Source organism: Mytilus californianus, unplaced genomic scaffold (genome assembly GCF_021869535.1).
Source record: "Mytilus californianus isolate M0D057914Y unplaced genomic scaffold, xbMytCali1.0.p SCAF_3, whole genome shotgun sequence".
NCBI classification, from domain to species: Eukaryota; Metazoa; Mollusca; class Bivalvia; order Mytilida; family Mytilidae; genus Mytilus; species Mytilus californianus.
This window is the reverse complement of record NW_026262679.1, coordinates 90,184,184-90,206,361: the sequence shown is the minus strand read 5'-3', so window position 1 is coordinate 90,206,361 and position 22,178 is coordinate 90,184,184. Positions and strand designations below refer to the sequence as shown.

Genomic DNA, 22,178 nt, shown 5'->3' with positions numbered 1-22,178 from the left:
TTAACCCCACCACAGTCTTTGTGTGCCTGTCCTAAGTCAGAAGCCCGTATTTCAATGGTTGTCAGTGTTTCATTTCTGTCATATTTGTTTTTCGTTAATTGTTTTGTTATAAATAATATATATAAGAAGATGCGGTATGAGTGCCAATGAGACAACTCTCCATCCAAGTCAAAATTTATAAAAGTAAACCATTATAGGTCAAAGTACGGTCTTCAACACGGAGCCTTGGCTCACACCGAACAGCAAGCTATAAAGGGTCCCAAAAATTACTAGTGTAAAACCAATCAAACGGGAAAACCAACGGTCTAATCTATTTAAAAAACGAGAAACGAGAAACACTCATGAACCACATCAACAAACGACAACTACTGAACATCAGATTCCTGACTTAGGACAGGTGCAAACAATTGCAGCGGGTTTAAACGTTTTATTGGTACCAAAACTTCATCCTTATGTGAAACAATAGTGTAATATCACAACATAGAAAGACACACTATAAACTATCAATTGAAATGGCTTAACTCAATCAAAAGACATATTAACACCAGTGAACATACACTGAACAAATACATTTGATCTATGATACAATGTAAATAAAAAATAAATAAACTAAGGGAAGAATAATTAAAGTAACATGTTATACCGCTGTGAAATATTAAACAATTTAAGAAAAACAATATGCTTGAACAAAAATATCAGCCATTTGCAATTACTTTAAACACAGGTAAATGAAAATAATTTTGTTGTTATGTATACGTGTACATTTCAAATAAAGAAAGGAAATATTTTTACAAAATAAATAATTTTGATGTTCATTTTCTTAATTGAATTGTTTCATGTTTTTCATGTCGGGGCCTTTTACAGCCGAAAATGCGGCATGTGTTTTTCTCATTGTTGAATGCCGTACGATTGCTTAACATCCACTTAATTTGAACTTTGGTGGATAGTTGTCTCATTTGCAATCAACCCACATCTCCTTATTTTTATATTCGGAATACCTCGTGTATTGATCAAACCACAGGTGGTATAATCATGGACATAGAGGTTCACCATGGTGAACATAACTTTTATGGCCACCATTTTTCAGAGTATTTCACAGGTAGTACTGTACCTGATTTTCAATACAAAAGAAGAAATATTGACATTCTATCAACAAAAAGTAGTCTCTGTACAAAAATTAATCCTGAGTCACCAAAGCTACATTTGAAGATTTGATGAATTAACTGAATTAACTCCAACCAATCTCTACCCTGAAGTACAGAGACTGATTTTTTTAAACAGGTACATTATGATCAATTTAGGAAAAAATATTGGCATTCTTGGTTAATATTTTTGTAAGACCGTGTCAATTGGATACCAAAATTTTTAATTGTTATTACCGGTATATGATTTGCAATGACAGAATATCTCTAAATACAATTGAATAATTTTAATCAATATGTGAAACTTTCTTAGTCGAAGGAACAGTCTTACACATACATAAAAGGTAAATGATAAAACAAGTCTTGCCATTCCAACACGCAATTTAATAGCTGTAAATTTAAATTGCTCACATTTCAATTTTGAATCTATCATTAGTGTTCCAAGATAACACTGTTTTGGGACATATACTTCTTTCTGTTGAAATATCGATCCAGATATGTTGTCCATCAAAGAGTCCAGCGATTTGGTGATCTCATCATCGGTGTATTTGTTGTTGGCTTCGGTGCGGTTCTCCAAAAAGTAACATTTTTCATGACCTTAAAACAAGGAATTGTATAAGCGAATCACATTTTTAAAAAAAGCTCTTTTAAATAAGACGATGTTTTATATATTTCAATTAGACAGAGGAATAGAATTGTAAAATGATTTGATTTTTCTGCAAAATCGTAAGAATAGTGATTGAAGATTTTGCAGTTTATTTTTTCTTTAGAAATTTTAAGAATCCATATCAAATTGACACTGCTGGGTGATTACAAACCCGGTCCTTTATCTTGTTTCTGCAGGCCATCTTTTTTGATAAGTCGAAAATATTGATGACAAATCTATATGTCATTCGTTTTAAAGATCTTTTGAAGTTTTGATATCAAGTATAAAGACAGAAGATTTTTATCGTCCTTTTTAACATTAATACAAATAAGAGAAAGACGCAGTGTCCTCTTTCGTGAATAATGTAAGGATATGTGTGGGATTGACAGTTTTGCTTGACATTCTAAATATTGAAAACAATATTGTAAAAGGCTTCGTCCGCTGGAACAACAACATATTTTTCGCAAAAAGAGGATAAGGAATCCATGATAAAAATGTAATCGTAAAATCAATTTCATGAGAAATTTACAGAATAAACGTTTATTTTTCCAGATAAATAAAAATTCACTAATAATTTAAAGAATATAGTAATTAAGAACCCCATCCAGAACCCCATGGACTCCCAAAACAGAACAGAAGATAAAAAAGAGGGGCGAAAGATACCAGAGGGACATTCAAATTCATATGTCGAAAATAAACAGACAACGCCATGGCTAAAAAAGAAAAAGACCAATAGACAACCAATAGGACACAAAACACAACATAGAAAACTAAAGACTGTGCTCCGGAAGGGTAAGCAGATCCTGCTCCACATGTGGCACCCGTCGTATTGCTCATGTTATTACAAACCTGGTAATAAGTCTAATTTTTTAGGTCACATTTGGGAAAAGGATACGGGATTGTAGTTACGACATTAAGAATATATCCGTTATCATCTGTGAAACGGATATTCCATAACGGCCAACAACTCGTGATGGCGTCCGTAAAACTTACGAAGGGATGACTTCAACTTCACCACTTGGAACTCTTGGTTTAATAGCTTGCTTGTGAGCAGTAACCCTCTATCAAGGAAATTATGATAGGAAATACAAGCCCGGGAATATCGTATCAACTGGGAGATATATGCTCCGTATGCAGGCGCTGCTGGAATGTTGCTACATAGAAATGGAAAGTTCACAATTGGGAAGCCGAAATCATCTCTTTTGTCGTAAAGTTTTGTTTTCAACTGACCCTCATTGTCAATTTCTAGATGTAAATATCTGTTGCATCCTTTATCTCAAGTTCGATGGGATAGATTCGTTCAACGTAGTCATCAAAGTTTGAATTATTTAGTGAGAGAACATCATCTATATAGCGGAAAGTAAAGTTAAAGGATACTGCTTACTTCTTTTCTTTCTCCCTTAGAAGTTCCTGTAAAAAAATACAAGGACAAGGTGTGAATTTCAGGTATTTGTATATTTCCATGATCGTGACTCATATTGCGTCGAACAGACGTGTACTATCATTCTATTTGTTAATTTCACTCGACCTGGGACTCGACAAAATTTTTCAGAAAAATGCATTGTAAGAAAAACTGTTTTTATGAAGCAAAAAAATGTAATTCCGCGAACCCATGTTTTTCATATTTATTTAATTACTGGTACTGTATTACATTTCTTAAAATATTCTATCGTTCAGTTGTTTTTGTAGCCACAAAATTGCACCTTTTCCGATTTTAATTTTGCCAAAATACGACAAATTTTCATCGTTTTAACAAGCACGGTGACCATACTTGTTAAATAGAGAAAATTCACAAGCGGCGTGACACACTTATATCATAATAAGAAGTAAGTTAGGATATAAGTCATACGCATGAGGATGAAAGTCATCACTCTCTTGTAGACCATCATACAGCCATGAATCATACTTCTATTCATACATAACGTACAAACTTTACATATATCAGATATCAGTAATTCTCTATTAGAGAAAATCAACAAGTGCAATACAAGTTATACTCAAATAAAGTATCTAATATATCTCACAAACATTACATGCATTTGTATCATTAAGCTTCATTTTAATTGATATTTTATTCTGGCAAACGGGAGATAATCCAATTTGAACCATGTTCGATCGCCCATTACAAATGTATTTTACGTCTGATACTTATGGTATGTGTGCTGTAGAGTTTTGATAATAGCACGATATAAGCTATATTTTGAAAGAGTAAAAGAAGACAGAAATCCCTTTTTGTGTGGAAGCCCGCACTATCTTGTCAAGACAATTAGATATAAACTTTGATTGTAGAATCGACAAATTAAACGTTAGTTTTATAAATAAAAGAAAAGAGGCTGAAAAGGGGAATATTTAACCAACAAAAACAGATTCATTCACAGAATGTTCAACGTCTTTTTCTGTTGATGGTATCATATACAGTTGTTGAAAAAAAGAACATTGTAATTGGCTTCACCACATTTTAAAAAAGCTAAACATCCCGTACACATTTATAAGTTATATAAAAATAGGAATACAATCATGTATGCGAAGTGAGTGGCCGGTTCGTTATTCTTTATTTGATATTTAATATCAACCCGGTTGGTAGCAGTCGGTTCGATATACACAAGTTACACCTTATTTCAGTTAAAAATGACACATATTTCAATATTCGGATAAAATCAAAATAGTTATAGCCAAAGTTGGAAGGAGTACAAAGAGATGTAGAAATCATTTTGTGATCCAAAAATGTTATCATAAATTCTATGTGTCATCGAATATAAACAAATTTCTCTTTAAAATGTATAGATTTTTTTTTCAAAAAAGTTACATCAAAGATGTAATTTTCAAACAAGATATCTCAATATATAACAAAAACGGACAGTCTAGTAACATGTGAAAATATAAATACATAAAATATTGGAAAACCACAAAAAGACATTTTTAATAGACCTGATAATCTAAATATGGCCTGATAAAACGGCACATGGCGTTGTCTAGACCTACATGATCATTCGAACTTAATTACTATAGACAAAGAGTAAGGTAACATGTAGATACCAATGACATCAAGAGGAATTACTGGACACGTTTTGATGTGTACAAAGGGCTCAAAATTCCAGTTTGATATTCAAAATATATTACAAACGACTACCGGAGACCACTTGAATGACAACAGATGTCTTTAAAATTTGACTGATACTTAGACTTAATACAGATCCTATTAAAAATATAGTTCAGAAAATCTTCAATAAGAACGGAGGGTTTACAATATCTTAATTACTAAAAATCTTCAAAAAATCAGGTAAAACGGCCATGAAGTTGGCTAAACCTTCTTGATCAATTAAACAAAATAAGGCACAGACCTAACTAACATATAGACATATAGAAATGACATCTAGAGTAATAAATGGATACTTATTTTCTTCGATGTGTACGTAGGGATCAAAATGTCCGTTTGATATTCAAAATATATTACAGAGGTTTACTGGAGACTGCTTGAATGACCGTGAGGCCTTCCTGTTTTTCAGTGATTTTTTATAGTAAAATGACGGTTCAAGTGACCTGTGCATATCGAAAAGGAAAAAAAGTGTTAGAATACAAATGTACAAGATGAAAAAAATTGAGAATGGGAATGGGGAATGTGTCAAAGAGACAACAACCCGACCAAAGAGCAGAAAACAGCCGAAGGCCACCAATGGGTCTTCAACACAGCGAGAAAATCCCGCACCCGGAGGCGGACTTCAGCTGGCCCCTAAAAAAAATGTGTACTAGTTCAATGAAAATGAATGGATGTATATATATAATTCTTGCGAGGTGTTTCCTTATTGACATTATTTCATGGACGCGTTATGTAAGACAAACTGGAGACTCATGAAGAAATTATACAAAGATCATGTGAAATAGAATCAAATATCTCATGCCAATTCCAATCAATATAATCAATATAAAATCTATTTACATTTTTCTTTTCGTCGGTTGTTAACTTATCACCGAATTCAAATTATCTGTTTGTAGAGGCAGGCACTGTTATAGTCTTCTCCCGGAAAACCATGTTTTCATTCGAACCTTTCACAATCCCTCAGTAATAAGGATTAGATATTTTATATAACGCATGGTTTATGAATCTGTTGTTTTCTGGGGTTTTGAAAAGAGAACTATCAGTGAGGGTGTGATACATATCACAATTTAATATTACTAATCATTCAATTTTTATTGGAGTAAAATGCCAGTGTGATAAGTTGATAAGAACTACCCACCCTTCTGCAGCATTTGAGTTCAACATGAACTTTTGAATAGCTGGTATTATATTTGGCCTTTTAACTTTTTGATTCGAGCGTGACAGATGAGTCGTTTTTAGACGAAACTCACGTCTAGCGTACAATTTCATAAGCCAGGTTTCTGTGGTGAGTTTTTTGAAGGGATCAATTTCTTCAATATTTAGTTTTTGCGAAGTGTTTTGTGAATTATTGTGTGCTTTATATGCTTTCATGATGTGTAATAACTTAAATGCTACATGATTAAATGTATTAACAATCTATATTTTTCTTAGTTGAAGTTAGTAGTCGGTACTCTGGTATTGTCATGATTAGTAAGGTACCATTCTGAAACCCCCGTTGATAACATGATAAATTATTGAGAAACTAAAATGTCCCGTCCTCCTTTTATCTTTTTTTTTACCAACAAGATTATTTGGACAGCCGGAAAATAAGTAAAATTGAATATTCAGACAGTAAAATGTAAAAGAATTAATGCAAGAATAACTGCATTGCAAGTTTGGTTAAAATGTCTGACAGATCAAAACAGTTATCGTACATTTTGAGATATTTGTCTGAATTGATATTTTCTTTGATCATTTCCCTGCATTTCCCTTTATCAGAGAAAGACAAGACAGTGGAGTTTTTAATTTGAGGAGTCGTTCAAAATATACTAGTTATGCACAGGCACTTGTCTCAGAAAAAAATTTCCTATACATCTTGATATAACACAAGGTACTTAACTCGCATTTTTGAAAAATGTCACCCGGTCGCGAAATTCCGTTATATTTCGATTTCTTGGTTGTCAACCCAACAAAACTTGTTATGCCGTAAATCTAAATTGATTTATCTACACAATGGTGTAATACAGATATATATATTTCCAATCGAGTGTTGGTAGACGAAATAATTACGGTTGACATACTTGGATAGGCCTGCTACGAATTATTCCGACAACAAAGGTAGGCGTGTTATACACCATTGTGTAGATAAATCAATTTAGATTTACGGCATAACAAGATTTAGTGGGGTTGACAACCGAGAAATCGAAATATTACGGAATTTCGCGACCGGGTGACATTTTTCAAAAATGCGAGTTAAGTATCTTGTGTTATATAAAGGTATATAGGAAATTTTTTTCTGAGACAAGTGCCTGTGTAGTTATGCTATCTAAAGATATCAATTTAAGACAAAATGACGGGTAAAATGAAATTAAAAGCACTGCATTTCAAATTAAACCAAAAGTGGTTGTTGTTTTTGGTAATGTGTTTGTAATGTGATGAATTGAAATATTTGAAACACTTAAAAAAATAACAAAATAACAGATCTGACATTCAAGTATGCTTTTCATTTTCCCATTTTCATTATTTCTATTCAACAGAAAACAGAAAGGAAAATAACGGCAATTGTGAGTTTCTCTTAATCACTAGGCTATGAAATTGATAAGGCAATAGCAGTTTACAGTTGTTCAAAGCTCATTAGTAGATTAAGAAGACAAAAAAAAAAAAAGAGAAGAACACACTTAGTTAATCTCAGGAAAACCTAAAGAAGCGGTACCAGGTGCTGCGACAGGGTAAGTGTCTTTTCCTATAATAGAAAAAAAAAAAAAAAGGATATGGAGGTATTTATCCATGACACAAAATAAGTATATGCATAGTAAAATTACAAAAAGCAAAGGACATGCGCTTTTAAGTTTTATTGCTGTTTATCAGCTCAAAGCCACAGTGACGACTTTAACACGGAGCAAAAAAGAAAAAAAAATCTCTCATCTTACTGCAATTTTAATTCGAGCCCTGGCGCTGGTTTGAGCTGATTCTTTGTAAACTGACGATCACGCCACAAATGAGAATTGAAGAACAAAGCCATGGAGTAATATCAATAAAACAAATCTTGCAAAGATATCATACATATACTGTCAAAGTTTAGCCCGACAATCACACTGAAGCGTGCAAAAAACAATACAAACATTTAGACAACCATGGGTCACATCGAGATATATGTTAGATAAATTGGCAGAAAATAACATATATATAGGACAAATAATTCGGATAGACTATGTAAGGCACCACCAACTCGTCCAAAAAGAACATCCAGAAAGTAGTTCATATTAAAAACAAAATAGTTTCTTCACATAGGTTTAAATATCAAACTATGCAATGCGAATTCGCACTCAGTCAAAATGTTACAATCGGGAATAGTTCATATTCAGTAAAAATTGCAGATTAAATTATTGGATCTTAAGATCTAAGATTGCAAATTAAAACACAGACATATTGTATTTTCAAGCAATTCGTGATTTACGCGAAAAATCAATTTAAGTGATGATTTAGTCATGATTCTTCATAACTCTGTTTGAGTTATTTTTGTGTACGCGGCACATAAAAAAAAGAGAAAAAAAGTACCAAATATAAGACATATTGTAAGATTGAATGTTGTAATGATTAAGTTTAGATTCGCAGTGCGAGTTATATATGTAAAGAATGATGAGCTTACCCTGTCGAAGCAACCGGTATCGCTCCTTTTCGGGTTCATGCGATTCACTCAGCTTTTGGATTATATTATTCAAAAGCAAAAGCAATGCTAAAATATAAACCCTTTTTCAGAAATTCAAGAAAAATTTACTTTTGATTTTGTCAGTTTTTTATTGGACTTCCCACTTTCAGAATTTAAATTGCAGTTCGGTATTTGTTAATACATTTTTGCTAAAATTGTCGAAAATATAGAGCAAATCTGGATGACAAATTGTTCAGCGTTTTCACTTATAGGTTTTTCAATTCATCGTCAGAAAATATGAAAACTTGAAGTTGAAAAATTAATTTAGCAAGTATAAATTCATTATGAATCAAGAATTGTAATTTTTGCAACACTTAAGGTCTATACAAAAATCAGTTGACAGCCTCAGTCACAAATTTCACAAAAAGGCATCGTTAATTTCATACCAGTTTTGGTCAGTAAACTAAGGAAAGTCTCAGAAATTGTCAAAAATATTGAACAACTCTCAAGAAAAAAAGGATACAACACCTTTATTCACAGGTATTCCCAGGTAATTTAACCTCGGCAAACTGCTCTTGCCTGAATATCCAATTGACGGTCAGAAAATATGTTAACAAGTTTCGGACAATTAATTGAAAAACTATTTGAGAGATATTTATTTGCAATATCACATACAATTTACCAGAATAGTCGTCCCATCAGTTAATTTACCGATTATGACATTATGCCTGCATATGGGTTAACAGAGCTAGTGATGCAAACATTGCAGGAGGGGCTTACCCTGTCGACGCATACGGTATCCTTTTGAAGTTCGTGCGATTCTATTGTGAAAATTGTCAGAAATCTTCGAAAGATTGACAAAATATGAAAGAAAAATGGTTCAGCGCTTTTACCAACATGCATTTTCAATTGACAGATTGATGCACACGACCACGCAACCAGTATTGCTTCCTTTAGAATTCATGCGATTTCCTCATTTTTGCTTTAATGGATTTATGACAGTCAAATGCTGCGTTGAGATAAAGAGAAAATGAAATAGTTTTTAATGCAAAACGCAATAACGGAAGATGTTTACGTATAAAACATTCAACTCTAAAGTAATATTTAATTACAGTCTTTGATTTTCTATGTTGTGTTTTGTCGAAACTATTTTACTAAATCTGAACGAATAATAGTTCAGCTATTTTACAAATAAGTTTTGCAATTGACCATAAGTTTGTAAACTGGAATTTTCAGACAATTTATTAAAAATTAATAGAGAAAGTATAAAGTCATTTTTGGGTATGTATTCTATTCTTCGGAATAAAAACAATCAACCCTAGTCATTTAAGATTGGAGTTGAACGCACCTTCTGCCATGTGCGTGGTCCGCCTCACAACCACAGTTTTGAAAGGCTAGTGGTACAGTAGTTGAACTATTTAGACCACTAGGCCACCAAGGCCCGTTTCTTTGACAGTTTACCGGCATTCGATAAGAACAGATTGGCGTATAAAGGTGCCAACTTCCAAGTATATAGTCTATCTTACCAAAACAGAGCGATTTAAAAGCAGATGCAGGGAAGAATCATATTTACTAGCCTGTATTTTGAAAGCACCGTATTTTTTTTAATTTTGAAACGACAGGTCTATGTTTGTCTTTTTAGAATTATTACGTAAAACTAACAAATTAAACGCAAAAGCAACGTTAAACTCGATACATATTTCTTTTTCTTAAATCGAAGATTTGACAAAATCTGAAGCAAAAATTGTACAGCACGTTTACTAACAGGTATTTCAAAATGATCGTCAGAAATTAGGTCAGCTTGAAGTTTCAGAAAAAATAAATTACAAAAATAAAAGAACATATATAACTGCATTGTGAGTCATGAATTGGATTTTTTTCAACGCTTAAGAGAAATATAAACAAATGTTAATATGCTTACCCTTCCGGAGCACCTGAGACCACCTTCAGTTTTTGGTGGGGTTCGTGTTACTCAGTCTTTAGTTTTCTATGTTGTGTTTTGTGTACTATTGTTTGTCTTTTTCTTTTTCAGCCATGGCATTGTCAGTTTATTTTCGACTTATGAGTTTGAATGTCCCTCTGGTATCTTTCGCCTCTCTTTTAAGAAAGTCAAATGATACACTGAAGCATTAATAATTCCATACCAGTTTTTTTTTATCCGGAATTTAAGGAAGTCCCGAGAATTGTCAAAACTATTAACAAATTCTGAAAGAAAAACAATTCGGCATTTCTATAAACAGATATGTCCAAGTATTTGAATATCTGTAGACTGCATTTGCCTGAATGCCCAATTAACGATCAGGAATTATGTAAACATGAAGTTTCAAACAACAAAAAAATGTAAAAAGATTTGAGCGACAAGTGTTTGCGGTCTTAGATACTAAGATACTAGAATATTTGTCTTTTTGGAAAATTTACCTATTCTGTGTCATATTTCTTTGATTAAAGATTCGCATTGCTGGTAATGCATGTATATCAGCAGGTGCTTACCTTGTCGACTCAAGTTTCGCTCTTTTTTAGTTCAAGGGAATCCCTTAGTTATTGCGTTTTTTTATTGTGATCTGTATCTCCTTCATATATGTATTAGATTTGAATATCGGTAAATTACTGTAACCTCTAATTTAGCAAATGGAACTGCATTGTGAATAATTGAGAAAAATTAATTGAAAAGTAAAATGAAGATCTCTACGTGAAAAACACCTAAATGAAAAGTAATGCTAAATTGTACACACATTGTGTTATCAAAAATTGAAGCATACCTCCTTAAATTGTTAAACATATTAACGAAATCTGAACGTAAAATAGTTCATCGCTTTTACTAACAAGTTATTTCAATTAATCGCCAGAAAAAATGTAAACTTGAAGTTTCAGACACTATGCTATACAGTCAATCGTGCATATAAAAGTACATTTTTGGGTGTTTATTACAATTTTAAAAAAGCTGATTGAAAAAACCCATTTGAACATTTGTTTGATGTATGGCTAGCCATAAAACCAGGTTCAACCCACCATTTTTTCTTAAAATGTCCTGTACCAAGTCAGGAATATGGCAGTTGCTATCAAATAGTCCGTTTCTATGTTTGTTGGCGTTTGTTTTTGTTGCAGTTCAGTGTTTCTATTGATCCGTTGTTTTCCTCTTATAGTTGATGTGTTTCCCTCGGTTTTAGTTTGCAGTCCCGATTTGTTTTCTCTTAATCGATTTATGACTTTTGAACAGCGGTATACTACTTTATATGGTATTTTCTTTGACAATTTAAATTTATTTATATTTTACAGAGAACAAAGCGGTAAATAAAAGTAATGGTGAGTCTTACCAAGTGTACAGTATATCTTATTTAAAAAAACCATTTAAGATCAGATGTTAGGAGGCATCAATTATACTAGCCTGCATTCAGAAAGCACCGTTTAAAAAATCTTTTTTCTAAAAAAGAATATCAACTAAAACAAATGAAACGAAAAAACAATGTTAAACTCGATACCTGTTTCTTTTTATCTTAATGAAAGTGTCATAAATCTTCGAAAATATTGATGAAACGTAAAATTATTCAATCCTGTTACCAACAGGTTTTTCTAATTGATCGTCAGAAAAAATGTCAGCTTTAGATTCCAGACAATAAATTGTAAAAGAAGGAGGAAAGATATTAGCATTGCGAGTCATTTATTGCAATTTCTGCAAAACATAAGGCAAACACATAAAATTAACCGGGAACGATACAATTAACACACTAAAAGCAAATTAATTTCATACCAGTTTTTGGTCTGGACTTAAAGGAAGGTATAGGAAAGTATCGAAAATAACGAACATCTGACCGAAAACCGAAAAATGTATCCATATTCTTATAAACAGGTATTTCAGATATTTGAAGTTTATACGATTTCTACTTTTTGTTTTACCTATATTTGAATACTCATGGTGAATATATGAGATTTGAATTGAGATAAACTACTCTTACCTCTAATGAAGTGATCAGAATATCTTTGTGATTAATGGATTCCAATGTTTTAATAAATCTCTTACATTATAAAAAACTTGTTTAAGACATGGTATTTTCTTTGGTAATATACATCAATTCATTTTTTAACAGGGAACAAGAGTCGGCAAACAAAGGTTATAGTGAGTACTTCAAAATAAACTAAGAAATTTAAGATCAGATGTTAGGAAGCATAAACTATACTAGCATGTATTTAGAAAACACCTTATATTTTAATTTAAAACAACCAGTATATGCTTACCTTTTATGATTTTTACGTGAAAAAAACCTCTTAATAAAACTTAAAGTAAAGTCGATACCAGTTTTTGCTATCGTAAATTGAGTTAAGTTCTTTAAATCCTCAAAAATATTGTCAAAATTTGAATGAAAGATGATTCAGATCTCTGAACAATAATTATTTCAAATTCACGGTCAGAAATCATATGAGCTTGAATCTTCAGACTATTGCTGATAAAGCAAAACTACTAGAGAAAATATAACTGATGTGATAAACATGGATTTAATTCTTAGGAAAGTTTAAGGTAATTACAAAAAAAGAGAATACAAAGAACAAACTCAAACAAAATAAAATACATTTCATTTTTTTTTTTTTATCTGAAAATAAAACTTTATAAATTCGTCAATCCGAAGCTCTCTCCTGTGTTAAGCTTCATAACAATCCCGCTCAAACCAAAAACTTTTGACACACAGGAACGTATGAAAACGTGAAAACTTCAGGTAATTAACTGTCATGAAAAGTGTAAACATGATGTTTCAGATAGTACAATGTAAAAGAGTTCGAGAGAAAAGTTTTCGAAGACGTAGATATTTATCCACAAGACTATCTGTCTCGTACACAAATTTATCAATTGAGTCATATTCTCTATCGCGCCATTTTGACTAAGTATGGACTCGGATGGCGATTAATGCATGCATAACTGGTATCGCTTCTTTTTGAGTTCGTGCGATTCTCTTACATTTTTTTACCTTAATACTGTTGCCTCTAATTTAACAAATAGAACTGCATTGTGTTGCAAACTCTGAACAAAAAACGTTTTTTATTTGAACATCAGTTAACTTCTGCGATCTTAGTTTTCAATTGACGGTCGTAAAAGGATAATGTCGTCAAGTTTTAGTTGCTTTAGAAATTTAGATACTAGTATAGTCGGTTTACCGATTGTGTCATTTGTCCGATTGGGGCATTTTGCTTAAGTATATAATTGCATACCTGATGATGCATTGAATAGCAGGAGTGAACAGCAAGATGGGTAGGAGGAGCTACTTTGTCGACGCATTCGGTATAGCTCATTTTGAAGTTAATGGAATTCCTTAGTTTTTGTGTTACCCTTGATTTGTATCTCCTTAATCGATTCAAGAGATTTGAACTACAGATGCCTGTAATATAGATAGTAGAGTTGAATTTGGATTATTCGATCAAAATAAAAGTTTTGTTTAATTGAATACTATTGGTTTTATTTTCTTTTTCTAAAATTAAATAAATAAACAGTTAATTTATAATTAGGACCATATCAATGATAATTCATGTCAACATATAAGTGCTCACATTGGGCTAGTGATGCACTCAGGGAGGAAACAATCACCAGCAGTGGCATCGACCCAGTGGTTGTACATATATGATGCTAAAAACGTTTTTGGCTACGAATCCACGCAAAAAATACACTTGATATTGTCTAACAATATGCAAGAGTTCATTTATATTCAAGTATGGTTTCAAATGAAAGCCCAGGGTATTAGTTTTCTAAATGTTATTAGGATTTCAGCTTTGTTGGTTACAAGTCTTCTCACAATTGAAATTACCAACCTACCCCATGAAGAATGTTAAAACAAACGTGTAACCGTTGTTCCCATTACAGAAGATATAAACAGTAATTGAAAATTTGATTTGTTTTGATTGTTATTGTTACACTGGATATATTTAGCAGCTATTTGATTGTTTGAAGCAATGTTTGTAGTCAGTTGAATAGTATGAGGGCAAATTTTCAGATTTGCGGATATTCAAATATTTTATCATGTTTTGCATTTGTTTTAACCAAATATGTTTTAATCATAAACTTGATGGTAATAATTCTGTAGAATATCGATGAACAACAGAACTAGCTAATTTCGATAGTGTAAAACCTTAAAATATTGAAAATATTACCCCTACTCAAACAAGTTTCAACTAAACACAATCAATTTTAATTAATGAACACCTTCATTCAAATCAACAATAATTTGGTTTTTTCAACCTTCTGATTTTGTCTTATGCCATGTCTGTAGCTCCAGTTTTGAAAAAGAAGACAATATCGGATTAAGAGATTTTCCAGACGTGTTTTGTGATTTTTGTCTTTTTGAAATAAAAAATATATATCTTTACTGAACAATTTAGGCTTTCTTCCATGCAACAAAGTATTTGACATCTAATGAACCCCAGAGATCAATCATTTTCTTTTATAAAATATTATGGAAATGGAAAATATTACTTCTACTCCTAGGAAATCTGACTTAAAAACAAACACATTTTACAAATGAATGGTCAACATAAATAAAGGCAACAGTAGTATACCGCTGTTCGAAATTCATAAATCGATTGAGAAAAAACAAATCCGGGTTACAACATCACATATCAAGACAATGATTTCTTTCAAATTACTTGTATTCATATCAAATACAGACATTATTATAACTGTAGATTGTTCCAAGCTATTTTCGTAGCCACAAATATGGAAAAAAAAACCCAGACAACCTCAAATTTTCATACTTTCCGTTTTTTTATGTCCATTTTTATCCATCTACCTCAAAATGTTTATTATATTAAAAACGCCAAAACTAATTCATTTCTTCAGTGAAAAAATGTATTTGGCGTCTTATGAGCCTAGAAGATCAATTTGATGTCGAACACAATTTTATCAAAAAGGGAAGCATTGCCCATACCCAATGCAAATTTGAGCAAAGATGTATATATTTGACTGAGAATGGCTTGAAATCATCAAACTAAGTATTAATTTTGTTAAAAAATCATTATTTGTTGTTGGTTTTTTTTTATCAAATACTTATATTCAAAGCTTCGCAGATTGTTCAAAGCTATTTCTGTAACGGCAGAATTTAAGAAAAACAAAATAAGTTTTTCAACATGTTAATATTATCCCAAATGTTTACCTTTTTACCTTTTCTGGTAATTAGATAAAATTGAGAATGGAAATGGGGAATGTGTCAAAGAGACAACAACCCGACCAAAGAGCAAAAAACAGCCCAAGGCGGTCTTCAACACAGCGAAAAAATCCCGCACCCGGAAGCAGGCTTCAGCTGGACCCTAACAAAAATGTGTACTAGTTCCATGAAAATGAACGTCACACTAAACTCCGAAACATATAAATGAAATAAAATTAAAGAAAACATACAAGACTAACAAAGGCCAGAGAGTCCTGAATTGGGACAGGCGCAAAAATGCGGCGGGGTTAAACATGTTTTGTGAGATCTCAACCTTCCCCCTATACCTCTAGCCATTGTAGAATAAACAAACACACGGCAATACGAACAGTAAAACTTTAAGAAGTACGAGTTCGATGTCTGAGTAGGTAACAGAAGAAACTAAGCAACATGACAATGATACATAAATTAACATAGACTACTAGCAGTTACTGACATGCCAGCACCAAACCTTAATTAAAATGATTGACAGATTAATTCTTCATCATATGAAAATCAAGCACAATTCCCCCCGTTAGGGTTTAGTATCATACCATCATAAAATAGATGAGAAGAACATAACCCGTATCATGCCAACAACTGGTTTCAGAATAAATGTGTTGATTTCCGATGCAAAGACCCTATGAGTGAATCAATATTAATTCCAAAATATGCCACCTTTAATGACCTGACAACAGTATCGTAACTATATCCCTTCTGAATAAGTCTGTTAAAAGGTTTGGTTAGCTTTTGATGTGAATGACGACATTTTTGTGCTTTGTATAGAATATTACCATAAAAGATTAGATGTGAAATACCTGAACGTATAAGATGTCTGCATGTTGATCTATGTTTACGAATGATAATGAAATTTAGTCAATGTTTGACTAGTTTGTGATATCGGAAAGCCTGGTGTAATAATTTTTCAGTAATACACAGATTTCTTTCGTTAAAATCAAATACGTTCTTACATACACGAGCGAATCGAACAAGTTGAGACAAGGGAAGTCACCATCTAAAATAAATAAATAACAATAGGAAATGAAAAATCATCTCTTTTATCGTAAATTTTGGTATTAAGCTTACCGTTAAAGACATACTGAAGTCGTCACTATTGAGAGCCAAAATATCATCCAAATATCTAAAAGTGTTATTAAATTTTTGTATCAGATGTTGTTTCGATGGGTCTTTGCTGATTTGAGTCATAAATTGTAGATACATTTTTAACATATAATTTGATGTTTACAACGAAGCAGTTGTGTTTTGGAGTTCTATGCATCGAAAATCATAGGAAAATTAAAACAAATACATCCCTTTCATGTTCGTTGATTTAAACATACATGTATTGGTTTTGGTGGATTATTATATTCAATTAATCAGAGATTTTATTAATCAAAATTAATAAAAATTCCGAAAAGATGTAAAAGCAAATACATTATTTCATTCATTGTGAGCATCACATTTAATATTAACACAAGTATTAACGTCCTATTAAGATAAAAAAAGGTCCATTTTCTTAACCCTCTGAGAACAAAAATGGCGTTAAAAAATCTGTATTGCTTAAAATAAAGGTATTTAACATAAATGATGATTAGTCACATTTTCATATTTTTGCTCAAATTTGGTATGGGGTGATTTGTTTGCTTTTTGATTTAAAGTTGGTAAGAGAAATTAATTGATCACTATGCTATAAAAGACGTCAAATACATTGTATTTTTGTTACATTTTTGTATTCAAAAAAAATTATCCGTTTTTTTAATTTCTCTGTATACAAAAATAATTTTAAACGAAATGGATCGCTTAAAATATAAGAACTTGATATAACTACAATACTTTTGAACCTAAGTATTGATTCTTTTTGTTTATTTAGCAGTTATTCGATGACTTTTATTCTTGTTTGCTTTATTTTTGCATGCGTAGGCATATTTTCCATTTTCATAAATTTCATATGATCAGATAATAGATCGCTTGTGTTATTATAATAAATACGCTCTATTCTTCCACCGGGTAAAGCCAATACTGTGGATTCATTTATTTTCGTGGGTACCAATTTTCGTGGATTGAGGAAAACTTGCATTTTCGTGGATATTTGAATTCGTGGTTTTGTCTATCTCTGCACACAAATCCCATAGAAATTTAGTTATTCGTTGAACATTTGAATTCGTGGTTCACCTGTACCCACGAAAACCACGAAAATTGGTATCCAACGAATAATAATGAATCCACAGTAGTTATGGATATGAGATATATATTGTTATTCAAAAAGGAAAACATAACAGATTTTAAGAAAATCTGAAAAGTCTATAAATTAAAAATTGTCCCTTTTCCCCAAATTTGGGCTACAAAAATGATCTCAATGAAACCGAATGGTTTTCAAATATACCTGTTGTACAAAGTTATTACAAATGATTGCCAAATCATTCATTGGTTGAATTTTTTATTAGTGAATATTCACAGTGTCAAGTTGAACCTTTTTTGGAGGGTAGTATTTTCAATATTTGTAGTATTCATCCACTTACAATGTCTGGTGTCTATATTAAAGATTAAACATTATTCTCTTTATTGAGATCATCCGAACTGTTTAAGCAACAGCAGATTGGTCATCAGAGGCAGGAAATCAAAAAAATTATTTCCCAGTTGCCTCGTATTCTGAACACAAATTGTGCTTCAAACCTAAAATATACCACCAAATATTTCCACTTCCTCATCAATTATTGTAATACACCAAACAAGCAATTGTATATTATATATTTGGTGTTTGTAACTAATTGTGTTTTTTTTTCTAGCTTTTTTGTCAATTTTCCATGGGGTTATATACTTCAATAGTGAGAAGAATTGTGAACAACGGATCTGAAAAACCTAATAACATTTAGAAAGCTAAAACCCTGGGCTTTCATTTTGATACCGTATTTGAACTCTTGCATATTGATAGACTTCATCAAGTGTATGGTGTTGTAATGACAGTACTTTGTGACGGCCATCTTTAATTTGGCGGCTATGTTGGATTTATGTTTCGTTGCACAATATCTGAAATTAGTCTATGTCATTTCATCTTTTACTATGTCAAGTTTCATGTTTATCCATAAGTGAGTATTGAATACAATTTCTGAAAAGCTGGATAAAAAAGATATCTTACAAAATCAAATTTTGACAATTTGTAAAGCATGAAACTTGCATAGTAAAAGATTAAATGACATAGACAATTAACCCTTCCGGAGCACCTACGTTCAGACAAGATTTTTGGTGGGGTTCTAGTTTCTCAGTCTTTAGTTTTCTATGTTGTGTTTTTATACTGTATGTCTTTTGGTCGTTTTCGTTTTTTGCCATGGTGTTGTTAGTTTTCGACCAATGAGTTTGAATGTCCCTTTGGTATCTTTTGCATCTCTTTTGCAAGATGCTTTTTTATTTTCTTTGGGGAAGTTTTGTATGAACTTCTCCATATCATAACAAAAAACGAATCCGGCAGCAGAGGTGCGCAATAAGTACGCACAGGAACACCGACTAACACAAGAATTAAGTTGTCGATCAAAAAGTCCAGCATTTTGATGATACCATCTTTGATGCATTTGATATTTGAATCAGTACAATTCTTTACAATGCAATTTTTTTTTCGTGACATAAAACAACAAATGTGTATCGATGATATCCTTTTTTTGTAGTTGATGCTCGCTCTGTTAAATGAGAGAATGTATTCGAACTTTCGATTATGCTTTGAGAATAGTATTGTAAAGCGTAGAAAAATCAATAGTTTTGCTATTACCACAAAATGTAAAGATTATGATGTCAGATTTTGTAGTAGGCCTTTGATATTTCACGAATCCATTTCTGATTTGACACCGCTGTTTGAATATACCTCATCGCTATAAATCGGTCTTTATATGTTTGTGTGAAGTGTAGGAATCTAATATAAAAACGGGAGATTTTCATCATCATTCGTTATGTTATTACCAAATGAGAAAAGAGCGGATTTGTGATTTTTAAAATCCCATCTTTAGTGAATGATGTATATGTGATTGATATATGTGAGATTCAAAGTTTTGCTGTGAATTCTAAATATTTAGTGAAACAAATGATAACAATAACGTTTCAGATTTGTTTTGCTGGAACAACAACGTATTTGTTGTGAAGATGAAGATGTAGCATCAACATCCTCTGGCATCTTAAAAGTGTTAAAAATCCAAGTGCTCATTGTACGTCATAGATTTTTAATGTGCTTCTAAATGCATCATCGAGCAGCCTTGATCCATTTAGATAAAGTGTCTAGTTTGGGATCATCTCACTCGCACTTTTCGTCATTTTCTCGCAAAGTCCAAAACTGCGTCCATTCGTAACCTGAAATTCTTCGTTTTTTGTTGATGGGCCAGGGAATTCTATATTTTGTACCTTTGGATAACAACTCATTTAGATGTTCATTGTTTACAAAGCCTTTTTCTCCTGTAAGTATACTGCTAATACAATAGTTGCATTCATCGTATAATGTACATCTCTTTAAAATGATAGAAACATTTGAGAAACAAGAATATATTTGATATTATGTCTTCCTTAGTTATAGTTTCATGGTAAATGATATCTAATTCCTCTGCATACTCTCGACGATTCACTTAAAGACACGAAAAGCTGCTTCTAACAACAATTGACTTCCACATCGACATAGGAACTTGAAAAACATTGAAAATATAATTAATGTAATACACCGCATTTCAGCGTTAACACCAACAGATTTTGGTGTAGCTATTAAAAAGATGGTATCACAATGCCACCATTTTATTTCAGCGTTATTAAAACCGAACTTCAGTGTCAAACCATCATAATTCAGCGTGATAGTCGCGGTCAAAACGACCATTGCAGTCCAGAGTCATATATATTTTCAATTACCATTTAAAAATATGCAGACAGGTAAAAACAATACATTGTGACAGCAGTTTAGCAAATATGGCTGCATTGTGAATTGTAAATTATGACAGTGTATAAACGAAAATAGGGGAAACATAACTTTAGAAATTTTTATTAATTATGGTATTTTCTTAAGCCATTTTCATTCATTTATATTTATGAGATTAGAAACAGCAGACAATTTCAGTTCTGTTGAGTCTTTTCAAATGTACTACCTTTATTTTTAGAAATGGCAAATTAAGATGAAATGAAAGGTAGCACCAAATAAACTATGAAAATAAGGAGAAGTGGTATGATTGTCAATGAGACAACTATCCACCAAAATTGAAATGCAGTGGATGTAGGCTATTATCGGCCATCGTACGGCCTTTAACAAAGAATAAATATAAAACTATTTAATTAAGAAAAGTAACGGCCTTGTTCATATCAAAACAATTTACGAAAAACAAATAAGACAAATAGGACTAGCCTGCATTTAGAGAATTAATTATACGTAAAAATGCAACAAAAATGCATTTTTTACGTGAAATAGCAAAAACAAAAACAACAGGCAAACACAATGTTACATTATAAACTATTTTATATTTATCTTAAATGGAGGAAAGTTTTTGAAATCATGACCAAGTCTGAAGCAAATCGGTTACACGCTTTTATGAAAACGTATTTCCAATTCATCGTTTTGAAAAAATGTTCACATTAAGGTAGTAAAATTTCGTTCGTTTTTCGTTAATTAATATTCATAACATGTGACCATCCGTATGTATTTAATCCCGTGCAGTTATATCTGACCATCAACTTTCGCTATAGTGTCAAGAAGAGACACGTTTATACACACATAATTCAATTAGTAATTTCATTGACAATTAGTGTTATACTGTGTTGTATTTGATGTGTATTAACTGTAGTATATAAGGTTATTCTGAGGAGTAAACTTCAATTGGATCTTTTTGTTTAGGTCATATGATATAATTATTTTATATTTGGATGGACGTTGTGACGGAGAATATGACAGACAATCAAAACACAGCTTCAGAATATGGTGCCTTCTAAGTAATACATGTCGTACACTAAAACATTGCAATAGGTTGTTAACATCACAAACAACGGAACTTGAATTAATTGAATGAAGTTATTTCAATTTTGGGGTAACAACAATTAAATCATGCATAACCCTTAGAATTCTGAAACGGCGAATTGTAAAATGGTCCAAGAAAATGAAATGTCCCTGCATTTTTTACAACGAATAAAAATGTCGAAAAGCTTAAAATACATACCGAAAAAAAACATTCCTAACCATATGTAATTTTATTCAGATTACTGTTGTATTTATTAAAAAATCTTTATATATTCAAGAGAAAAAAGATGAAAGTTGAGGTAAGTGTTCTCAAATATACTTGCTAACACAAAATGCGGCATATAAAAAGGGGACATTCAAAACTAGATATCGAGAGAGAAGATGGAAACATCATTGTACAAAAACTTATGATGACAAACAGACAAACAAGTTCATGAAACACTTCACAAAAAATGACGTCTTAGTCAAGAGAAACAAATAAAAACTGGTGTGATCGAAGTAGCCCCAAAGGATAAGCAGAACCTGTTCTACTAGTGG

General features: G+C 31.9%; 1 long non-coding RNA gene across 11 annotated transcripts in view; it reads left to right on the top strand.

Annotated features, from left to right (window-relative positions):
- LOC127735369 (uncharacterized) overlaps nt 1-22,178 on the top strand; it is a 187,876-nt gene that overhangs the window by 17,913 nt on the left and 147,785 nt on the right. For 10 of the 11 annotated variants that reach the window (XR_007998369.1, XR_007998362.1, XR_007998367.1 and 7 more), the window contains exons 2-4: nt 12,599-12,627; nt 19,764-20,109; nt 21,920-21,940. This is a non-coding gene — a long non-coding RNA (uncharacterized LOC127735369). Of the gene's footprint in view, nt 1-7,401; nt 7,594-11,789; nt 11,817-12,598; nt 12,628-19,763; nt 20,110-21,919; nt 21,941-22,178 lie in introns of all 11 variants that reach the window. The other variant, XR_007998364.1, reaches the window with a different exon arrangement.